The 12,218-nt window shown below is 32.6% G+C and overlaps 1 long non-coding RNA gene across 1 annotated transcript; it reads left to right on the forward strand.

Annotated features, from left to right (window-relative positions):
• The first annotated feature begins 3,109 nt into the window (after positions 1-3,109).
• Positions 3,110-4,593, forward strand: LOC130450104 (uncharacterized). The gene is made up of 2 exons (XR_008910538.1): positions 3,110-4,098; positions 4,182-4,593. It is a non-coding gene; the product is annotated as an uncharacterized LOC130450104 (long non-coding RNA).
• The last annotated feature ends 7,625 nt before the right edge of the window (positions 4,594-12,218 follow it).

Consider the following 12,218-nt stretch of genomic DNA (forward strand, 5'->3'; position numbering starts at 1 on the left):
ATATTATCTCTTTCTTGGTTCACAAGTAACCTTTTCCAAAACCAAAATAATATTTGCTACCCATGTTCCTATCCTAAAACCTATGAATTTTTCCATTTATACCCCGTAATTCAAAACCATACAATATTTATCCCTCCACAACCTTACTTGGCCAGAAGTCAAAAAGAAGTTACTTTCATCAAAGAAGAATGCCCCGAGTTAGAAGAAAAATATTATTGTAAAGAAACTTTCAAATTACAAGATAACTGTACTGTTGAACTTTTAAATGGACATTCCGGTAAAAATTGTGTAATTAGTGAAATTAATCTTCAAGAAACAATATTGGAACAAGTAACAAATGATGAACTTTTAGTGATCCCAAATTCAGAAACTGATGTAATTTCTAAATGTGTATCAGACCGTTATTTTAAATTAATGTATCCATCACTTATAAAAATTCCAAAAAATTGTAATATTCAAGTAGGAAGTGAAATTTTCTCAACCAATGTACAAATTAAAAAAGGGAAATCAATAATACTACCGAAATTAAACTTTAAATTTTTGAATAATGAAATTTATAAATCCCCTAATTTAACTAATATAGATTTTAATAAATTGTATGAAATTAATAACATCGCTAAGAATATAAAATCAATCCATGAAATTTATAATCCACAAAGTCATGTATCGATAGGACTATTTACTGTAATAATAATAATTTGTATAATTTTCATAATATTTTGGATAATTCGTAAATATAAATATAAGTTTGTAAGAAAACAAAAAATAGAAGAAATGAAGAAAGAAGACATCGAATTAGAAGAGGAAAGACAACAAAGGATGAAAAATACCTCCGTCATTTTTCATTCTTAGGGATGGAGGAGTTACATGCGAAGAATTCCTGAAGGACATTTTTAAAACAATACCATTGTATCAAATATCATAAACATGTATCAGCATTTATTCTATTTTTGTATCAAATAACGTAAACATGTATCAGCACTATTTTACTATAAATAAGATGTTTGTAAACAATTCGATATTTAATGTTTATAATTAGTTCGATCTTGAGATTAATTGTATTCATATAAATATTCAAAAATAAAGTTTTTTAAAAATAAATTTCGAAACCCGAAATTTATAATTTTTGTTTCTTTTTTATTTATGAGCGTGTAGTTTTTATTTCACTATAATGAATGAAGGCTTCGTCAAAGGGCAAAGTGATAATTTGTCTAATATTGATCAGTGCTTTTCAGATAAAAGTATCCACCTTTAATAACTTTTGTAATACTGGTATTTAGAAAAAATCCAAAAACACGTCAATTTATGTTGGAAGGGGCAAGCATTATGGCTTATTTAAACTTACTGGAAAAGCCACCCCCTCACCCCTAGCAGCATCCCCTTCATTTTTTTAAATTACTTTTCATATTTTTTATGTAAAATTTGGATACTCCTCTTTGGGCTGATTTCAAAAATGTATAATACTTGTAGGTTAAAGTGGTTAGTTTATGAGATAAACAATTTTTCTTTTAAGAGCACAAATTTTACTTATTATTTACTTTCACCTTATTTGCTTGTACTAAAATGGATTGTACAACAGTTCAAACTCTTTAATCTTTTTAACTGTGCTATTTATTATGAAGTTACAATAAGTGTTCAAAATGAGTACCATTCACTTCCATACAATGGTATAATCTATTTTGAAATGCCTCTCTGACATTGCTTAATACGGCTGGATTTAATTGTCGACATTCATTTTCTATCCTCTCTCGTAAATCATCCAGATATTCTGGTTGGGTAGCATAAACTTTTGTTTTTAAATACCCCCATAAAAAGAAGTCTAGTGGTGTTAAATCCGGTGACCTAGGTGGCCACTCCATCATCTGCCCTCTTCTACCTATCCAACGAGCGGGGAATGTTTCGTTTAAAAATTGTCGGACTGGCATAGCATAGTGTGGGGGAGCTCCGTCTCGTTGAAATACCAGTAAATCTTCGGAAAGGTTATCATCATTTTCTATTATTGTTGTAATACGTGGGTCAACCCCTTCCCTGAGTAACTCAAGATATGATTCACCATTCAAATTTCCGTTGATGAAGAAAGGTCCGACAATGTGGTCACCTAGGATACCACACCAAACGTTTAACTTTTGGGGATGTTGTGTATGGAATTCACGCATAATATGTGGATCACTTTCAGCCCAATATCTACAATTATGCCTACTTACTAAGCCATTTAATGACCATGAGCATTCATCAGAAAAGCAAATATTGTTTAACAATTGTGGTTTGTTATTGATAATTTGCGTCATTGATTCGCATAACTCTAGACGACGATCAAAATCATCTTCATTCAACTCTTGCACCAACTTAACTTTGTATGGGTGGTACTTGAATTTATGTAGAACTCGGAAAACTGTAGAAGATGAAACACCGATCGCTCTACTTGTTGTTGACAACGATTGGGGTTGTTGAGCCTCTAAGCTGACTTGCCCTAAAATTGCCACTTGGATTGCTTCGTTATTTACGAGTCCCTCTCGCTTATGCACTTTATTGCAAACAGACCCTGTTGTGGTAAATTTCTCCATCAGTTGAATTACATACTTATGAGTTGCATGTCTTCCGTCATGTAATTCGTTAAATATTCTAGCAGCAGCTCTTGCACAATTATTATTTTGGTAGTATGACCCTACAATTTCAATTCTTTCTTGCAAAGAGTAAACCATTTCAGAGAAACAAAATAAATAATGTATCAAATTACACTATCAGTAGTGACTACAAATTCTAGTTGACAATGTCAAACTTTAATAAAAAGTAGTTTTTTGTTGTTTGGATTTTTTAAGTAGAATAAATAGCACAGTTAAAAAGATTAAAGAGTTTGAACTGTTGTACAACCCATTTTAGTACAGGCAAATAAGGTGAAAGTAAATAATAAGTAAAATTTGTGCTCTTGAAAGAAAAATTGTTTATCTCATAAACTAACCACTTTAACCTACAAGTATTATACATTTTTGAGATCAGCTCAATGAGGAGTATCCAAATTTTACATAAAAATATGAAAAGTAATTTAAAAAAATAAAGGGGATGCTGCTAGGGGTGAGGGGGTGGCTTTTCCAGTAAGTTTAAATAAGCCATAATGCTTGCCCCTTCCAACATAAATTGACGTGTTTTTGGATTTTTTCTAAATACCAGTATTACAAAAGTTATTAAAGGTGGATACTTTTATCCGAAAAGCACTGTATACACAGTAATGGACTTTTTTTCGTCAAATCCGTCTTATGTTAGTTCTGAAATAAAAGGAGTTAAACTTTTTAAGTAAGTATATACTTTTAAGTTCCTTTCATCAACCACATGGTCTAACTTACAACTATGATTTCTAAATAAAAAACATTTCATAAACAGATTGTAGTTAAGTACTGGTTGTTTGGATCGTCATGTTTACAATACATACGTGTATTGCCCACCGTGTTGCATTGATGGAAACGATATCAAATGTATCAATATTTTTTCAGGGCCGGTCGAGCATCTTACAGAGATGAAGCTATTGGATATGTTCAAGTGAAACGTGAGGGCTCTAAATGCACAGTGAAATGCAGAATTTCACCTGAACATAAAGTGAAAAGTAAGCCTTATCACTGCACGTTGGTTTGTAATGAAAACGAAAGAATGGTGGAAAGTATAGTCTGTCATGATTGTGCTGCTAATCAAGGAGGGTGCAAACACACTGTTGCATTTTTGATATGGCTCTTTAAAAGAAGTGAGGAACCTGCCACTACGTCAATAAAATGTTACTGGGCCAAACCAGCACTTTCTAAAGTTGGAAGTCAGATTAAATTTATAAAAGCTAAAGATTTTAAAAACAAAAACTATTCTGATTCAAATATTACTGAAGATACAACCTTTTTTAACAAATTCGTAACGGAATGTAAAAATCGTAGAACAGGAATGTAAAAATCGTAGAACTAACAACGTGCAAATAATGACCTATTTTATGGATACTAACATTGAAATGACTGATTTCTATAGCTCATGAAGCATCGAAATGTAATACTGAGGATGGTGTACTTGTAGAAAAAATTTTAGGAGCTTATCAATTTAAAGAACCATTTGCTATACAAAGAGGTATACAACTGATAAAAACTATAAATTTTATATTAACGTAGAAATATTCGCGTATTTAAGTACCTGTTTTATATTTGTTTAAGGTAAACTTCTTGAAGACCAAGTTAGAGCACACATAGAAACTGTTAAAAAAGTCAAGATCGGAAAGTGCGGTCTTTTTTTGTCCAAGGAACATCCTATGTTAGGGGCCTCTCCTGACGGCATAACAGAAGAACATACTATTGAAATTAAATGTCCACTGAAAACTGAAACCATGAAAAAATACATCAACAATGCAAAATGTGAAGCTCAAGTACAACTACAAATGCATTTCGCGAATAAATCAAAAGCCTTTTTTTGCATTGCTCATGCAGATTTTGAGACATCTCAAAAAGTTGATGTTTATGAAATTTTTTATAATTTAGATTATTGTAGAAAAATAATTAGTGAATAATGTACATTATTTTGGAAGCATATTTTTGATAAAATGATTAAATAAAACTCAATAAGCTTTGATTACACGTTTATTAATTTCTGTTGAACATTCACCATAGCACAAGCAATAACAACTATGGAATCTAACAAATAAATTACTCTAGTATCGATGCAAGCGTGAGGTGCTACCATAGAAAATGACCTCCAGTTTCGAACTAGCTTTGCCTTTGGTTACGCTAGGAGGCCTTATTAGATGACATCCTTTACCTTGTAACAAGTGGGATACGTTTTTGAATCCTCTGTCAACCATTACAGAACATAATGATAAATATTGTAAAAATCCACAATCTTCAAATATTATTGTGTCGCTAGCTCTGCCCCCATAACCTTCAGAAATGAAATTAATAAGTCCAACAGGTGTAATGGAAATCAAATATTTCATTGTATTACAATGTTTATACTGGGACCACGTCAAAGCTTGTTGCATTGCATTTGAAGGTTTTTCGATTCTTATTTCAAAACAGTCCAAAATACTAACTAGTTGAATATCTCTTTCTAAAAGATATCGGTAACTTTTCACGAATTTCTTCGATAGGTGGAAAATATATTAACTGTTTCATTCGGTCAGCTATTAAGGAAACAGTTTTATTGAATATTTTACTTACTGAGCTTTTAGAAATATCAAAATCTATAGCCAAACGTACATAGGAATCGTCTAAACGAATTTTCTTCAATGATATTAAAATATCTCTTACTGGACTAACAACACTTTCAGATAGTAGTTTCGTGAGAAAAAAAATCTCTTGTGGCAACCCCATATAAAAAATAACGTTTTTAGTTATTTTGTTTATGGTATCATTGCAATATTGAGGCTTGATTGTGTTTGAGAAGGAGCTAGCTGAACTTGTACTGTTCAATGAAAATATTGATGCTTTTGATTGGGAACTGCTTTGAGAAGATATCGATATTCTCGATGGAGAGTGCCGAGGAGATTCATAAACAATTTGGGAGTATTTATTTCCTGTATTTTTCGCACTATTTCTCTTTACAATTGTTTGCACTGCTTGATTTTTCTGTGACGTTTTCATATTTACTTGAACTCCTTTGTTTCTCTTTTTATTGGGATGATTATCTGATTCTGTAAAAATAATGCTCTCTGGTAGCGGATCCTCTATTTCATCTAACTCCATTTCATCACACAATCATTTCAAGAGATTGAAACGAAGATGATTGACTTGAAGTCGACGGTACTTCTTTTGTTAATAGATTTTCATAAAATTCAATTCGGCATCTTTTTTCATACGCTACTCGTTCTTTTTGAGGTTTCATCGTCTTTTGACAGTCAAATTTATGAGGCTTTTAACTTCAATGTTCCCCCAACTAGTCGATGTTTAACTAAATTTTCTGTGTCATTTTCAACCTGTAAATAAATTCGATATTCACAGTACTTACATACATATGAAGTAAATAACAAATATATTTACATAAAATATATAGTTATTTTTACTGAATAAGTTATTCCAGACCTACTTACCATTCAATAGGTATATTGGTCAGAAATAGGCACCTATTATTAATAGTTACTTACATCAAAATGATCTTCACAGACATATTTAGTGCTTTTAGGGCCAATTAAATCACGCTTCATTACTTTGCACCACTTTTTCCTTGTTATTATTTGGTACACGAAAAAAAATTTATTGGGACTTTTAACTGTTGTGCTTTGACACATAGGAACAATACAATATTTGTAGGCATTTTTTTAACTTCTGCCATCGGGTAATAAACAAAATGCGAATTGAACGCGCTGTTCAATTCAAGCAACTACACAACAATACATTCGTACGTACTCAGCGAATACGTGCTGCGTCGTCTAGGTCAAATGACGTCACACGATGGAGCGCCGCTTGTAATAAAATTATTCTTGCAAGCGCAACTTCAAAGTTCCATAACTTTTTAATTTCTTGAGATATTTTATTAATGCTTTCACGTGTTTTTTTTATTTTACTTAAATTTTTATAATTTAATAATTTATCTATAAAAAAAATGAAACTTCTTCATTAGAGCTAGTATAATGTTTGTTAATTCCGTTTGAAATCTGATTTCTTCTTCTTATTTTATTGGTTATGTTGTCATCTATATAACCTTCGGCAACTTTGCCATTTTGATAATTTAAAAATAATGATGGGCATTTATATACTTTTTGCAAATATCGTAAAATTCACCTGATACAGTAAATGATCTAAGAATCATTGTTTTTGTGAAAGGAATTTTACTATAAGAGCTCCATTGTAATCTTCTATATCTTCAATTTTCATAGAATATAATTAATTAGAGCGGCACGCTCCCATTAGCCCCATGATTAAGGTTACCTAAAAATAATTTGATTAAATTGGAAAGTTCTAAGCTGAAAATTACGTTATTGTAAGAATACCTTTGTCATTAGATAGATATGATTTGGTGCTTCTTTAATAAATTTACTGACTTCCTCGGGTGTAAATGTTTTAGATTTTTTCGGTTGATGGCCCTCGGACTGACGTTTTAAAAATGCCCGTAACTTCATGTAAGTCTCTAGGTGGATACTAAGGTAAAGATTCAATGTACTTTTCAGCATAGAATAATATTCCCACATTGGTGATGACTTGTATTTTTTAGCAAGTTTAACAAAATACACTAACATTTTCAGAAAAAGACGATGTTTTTTTTTGCCAGTTGCCAATCCATAAAACTTTTGTACACCGTATCATATTTATCTTTTGACTTGTTAGGTAGGAGATTTTCTGTAGCGCTAGCTGCTAATTTTAAAATGTCTGGCGGTATATAAGACATATCTTCTAAATCTGATTCACTATTAGACATTTCTCTAATGATACCAGAGATAAGAATGTTCACACCAAATAACTCACAAACCGACTGACAGTATATCTACAATACAATGACAAGCAAATTGTCAAATTTGACGCAACGATTGAGTAATATTATTCCATCGAACTGTCATTATTATTCAATTCTATATGGTAATGCATGGCATTACTTGATAAAAATCGCATATTTAACAGATATATTAATTAATAGTTGTGGATAAAATAATATATTCTTTCTATTACCGTGCGTAAAGTACGTACTTTTGACATACTTTTGATTGAGTAAAACAAAATACAAAATAAACATATTTTGAGCAGTAGGGCGTAAAGAAAATAATTATTAAGGTAGCGTAATGGTTAGAGTACGAGGCTCACATGTGTGAGGTTCCAAGTTCATTCCATTACATGGCAATAATTATTTTTAGGTGGCATTTATGCATGGCGAAGAGAAAAGTTGAAAAATGTATTACTTACATAATGTGCATCATCAACATTAGTATTTTATAATAAAAATTATCATCAAACTTCTGTATGTTGATGAAATGTTCGCCAGTAGAAAAAATAATGTGTGCGATTCGTGTGATTGTCACATTTGTCGAAAAAAGACTACTTTACTCGCGTGTTGCATAAATATCTATTTTATACATAGCATAATATTTATTTAATTATACTTTTTATATGAAACGTGCTCTACCTTGAAAATTTTTTCTCATTCAGTAACAACTATTATACGCATCATTGGAAGTCAGATATTTAAAAGAAGAGTTCAATAGGGCTCAAATCCGGACTATAAAGTGGCCAGTTAACATTTTCATTATTGCCTGTCCATATAGGAAATGCATTCTTTGAATAATTTTGTACGGATAAGGTGTTCTATCCTACAACCAATTCATATGATCAAGCAGTTGTAAATGAAATATATTTTTGTTTCACCAAATGAAAACATCCTATTGAAAAAAATAATCCTATCTATCCCTAATATTTGCATGCTAGTACTAATCAAATTCAGCCAAGATCATAAAATTTGTATTCAAAAGTGTACATTTGTTAAGAAGTTTATTTGGAATTGTCGATTTTGATTTATAGTTGACATCTAAGATATTCATTTTAAAAAGATTTTTTCATATTCTGCTGAAGTATGCTTTATTTTTCAATGGGATTTAGATTTAGGGGGTGTATTCTCATGCATAAATTCGAAATTATTTCCAATTAAACATTTTAAGACTCAACCATTGGTCGTTATAACAAATTAACATATCTTCTACAAATTAAGTTTGGTTGAATTGGAAACATAGGAGTGATCATATTATCATATGTTGGAATAAATATGGCAATATGTTGACTAGTGTGTCTTGTCATAACTTGAAAAATCCAAATTGGTTAGCCATATGATATAGAACTGACTTTGGTTTTAACTGCAAAAGAAAATGTGAACTTTTTATGGTCCAGTTTTGGTGTTAAAGGTACCAATTTAATCAACCAATTTTATTTTATCTGGATAACTCAGAACTCCTAGCCCGAGCACAAATTTTTTTATAGTTTATACTGTTACATTAACCCTAGGGGCTACCAGAAATTTTAGGTTTGATAAATTTGTTTTAGCAGTTGTACATCTTCTAGAACATTGTCTTTTTCAAATTTCATATATTCATAGAAGACTGTGTGAACACCCACTATTTCCACTCACATTGTTCAACGAGAATAATAAGTTTCGCTTTCTGCTTGTTTGCTTGTACATTATAAGGTATGATGATCTTATTTCAATCGAGATAATATTAATCCCAGAGCTGGTTACAAAAAACAGGGTTGATAAGGTGCGCATCAATTCAGCTTGTAAACTGGCGGCCCCAACTTAGTACATCACCAAACGCCACTTCTTAAGGTCAGCACAGGTCGGATATGAAAATGCCAGCCGGTTTTCCCAAACGAAAAAGTTCGTGCGCCCGTGAAACCTTTTCTAACGTGCGGTTTAAGCCTAAAATAAGAGCGGTGTAATAGCACAAGAAATTTTGCAGGCCGGAAAACCGTCGTAACACAAAACTGATATCAAACCAATTATTTCAATATTCGTTTTTTAAAGAAATTTTAAAAATCTCCATTTAAAATGATCTTATTTCTCTACTCATCAACTTTGAATTTCAAACTTGACAAATTGATGGCTTTATTTGAATCTGCAGTTTTTGCATCTTGATTCTTATAACTGCTATTTGTAACAATTCTTGTTTGAAAGTAGTCTCCAAATAATAACAGCAGTAGAAGTTTGAATAGTCAAACTCTTTAGTATCGGCGAAAATGAAAATAAATACCCGAGACAACTGAGTGGGGGACGGTTTAAATATAACGTGAGTAGATTTATTACAATTACAATATTACCAAACTGGTCATAAGGCTTCTCATCTGATGACTCCTTGGCAATTTCATCCAATTTTTTAATAGCTTGCGATATTTCAGTAGGTGTTTCGGATGTTGGTAGTTTTTTAGACCTATTCTTTGGCGTCGAGGGTGCTCCCATTTTTTCAGGCGACTTCTTCTGAGAAGACATCGTTGTCGTTTTCAGAATCGACACTTTTATTGTCTTCATCTTGTGCTGTGTCTGACCTACTTTGTGACAGTTCCTAGAAAATACATTAAAATTTAACTTCTATTTGTTCTCAGGTCCCAAAACAAGCTGATGAATGGAAAGAAATCGAAAATAAATGTCTTCAGCGTTGGAATTTTCCTAGATGTTTTGGTGCAAACGACGGAAAACACGTTATCGTCAAGAGGCTGCCGTGTTCCGGTTCAGTCTGTTTCAATTACAAAAAAACCTACGGTATAATATTATTTGCTATGGTTGATGCTGATTACTGTTTTATTTACATAGACGTAGGTGCAAATGGACGAGCAAGCGATAGTGCAATATTTAGAGATAGTACGTTGAACATTGCAATGAAAACTAAGACTCTTGGCTTGCCTGAATATGGCGTTATTATTGGAGATAATGATTTCTCTTTGAGGAGAAATCTCATGAAACCGTACAGTAAAATAGGTCTTAGTGCTGTCGAAAAAATATTTAATTATAGTCTTTCCCGTGCCAGACGAGTCGTAGAAAATGCCTAATACTAGTATGGCGATTCAGAATATTTTCGAGACCGATTGATTTGGCGCCGGAAAACAATAGATAAAGTCATTTGGGCTGCTTTTTGTCTTCACCACTGGCTAAGAAAGACTGATCCTGGTAACTACATGCCACAACAAGCAGTAGATGGAGAGACTTGAATACCGGAAATATCACACCTGGACTTTGGAGGGAAAATGCTATTAATATGCAGCCTATTAATCATTTACGTGGAAATCATCACAGTCGATCTGCTGAGGAGATCAGAAGAGCATATGTTACCCATTTTACAGATGAAATTCTCTTGCCGTGGCAGTGGGAGAAAGCTGGAATAACGGTCTAATATCTAGTTTTTTAATATAATAGCTAAAATACTCACGTGGTTTGATTTGCTCCTTCGTGTGACCTTAACCTCTGCCAAAAATTTCGCTACATTGAACAATACCAACGTTGGCGTGTATACTTCCTCAGTACCACATTCACTTTTCTTGGATCTTTTAATTTTATTTATTTCTTGCCTGTATACGTCTTCAATTGATTTTATTTTTGCTTTTAATTGCTTCACATCCATACCCTCAGTCAATTGTTTTTCATTAAGTTTAACTAAGGGATTTTTGAAACTTCCATCCTTTACTTTTGTGTTACAGTAGTCTTTGTTTTTTATATTCCCTAGAATTGGGTACTGCTCGTAGTTATTGAGAAACTCTATTATATCACGAGTGTTCCACTTCATTTTTCAGCTTAAAATTTAAACGAAAAATGCAGACAGCACCCCACACAGTCACACAAAACAACACGTGGTTTCAACTCGCTGGCTAGTTGGCTACTGAGCGAATAGAAAGATTTTCATGTCATCGACACTCGCTTACTCGCTCACTCGCTGGCTTTTAATCTCGCCGACTAGCAGCTTGTAAACTAACCCAGTGTCATCGAGGCTTAGGGACAAAAATATTGTAATCTTACGAGGTAACAAAATTATTTTAAATTTTTGACACACATAATACATTCAAATTAAAAGTCTTCAGCCCATGAAACCCGAATCCATAATTCTAAGTTTTCGATGATATTGGATTGCTGATCAGTGTTGTGAGTCTGCTCACTTTCATCCGATTTTGGAATGTCTACGTCGTTCTCATCGAGCCATTCAACATCATGGTCCTCTAAATTTTGAATAATATACATCAGTTCATTAGCAAGACGAGCTGCGACTCTTACAGGTCTAACTTTCCTATCATTGTGCGTGTTTCCTTTTTTATGGATCTTCTCGATGTGACGATTTAATGACTTGACGGAAGCACGACAAAGACCACACGTTTTGCGTGTTCGACTTTATAGCCTCGATTTGACCGTCGGATAAAAATTATTGTATGGCATTTGCAGGAAATATTTGAGTGAAGCACTTAAGCGTACAGTTAAATTGACTGGAAGATCAAGAAATTGCCCCCCTTCATCCAAAACCAAGTCATCAACTGTTTGTTTTTCTTTTACAGGTGGTGGAAGAAACCTGTTGTCTAGTAATCTGAATAGGCCACTACATGGACGACAGCATTTTGTCTTACAATTTGAAGCAAGTATTGGCTTTCACGCACATGTTATGAATATCATTTAATGTCTGGAAAATCAGGAACAGTAGATGAGCTAAGCTTTCCACTTGTATATGTATATTGGTCCAGAATATCCAACGGCTTGCATTTGTCCTAGCATATTGGAAGTGATTTTGATATCAGCATAAACAGATGGTATTA

Source organism: Diorhabda sublineata, chromosome 11, assembly GCF_026230105.1.
Source record: "Diorhabda sublineata isolate icDioSubl1.1 chromosome 11, icDioSubl1.1, whole genome shotgun sequence".
Taxonomy (NCBI): domain Eukaryota; kingdom Metazoa; phylum Arthropoda; class Insecta; order Coleoptera; family Chrysomelidae; genus Diorhabda; species Diorhabda sublineata.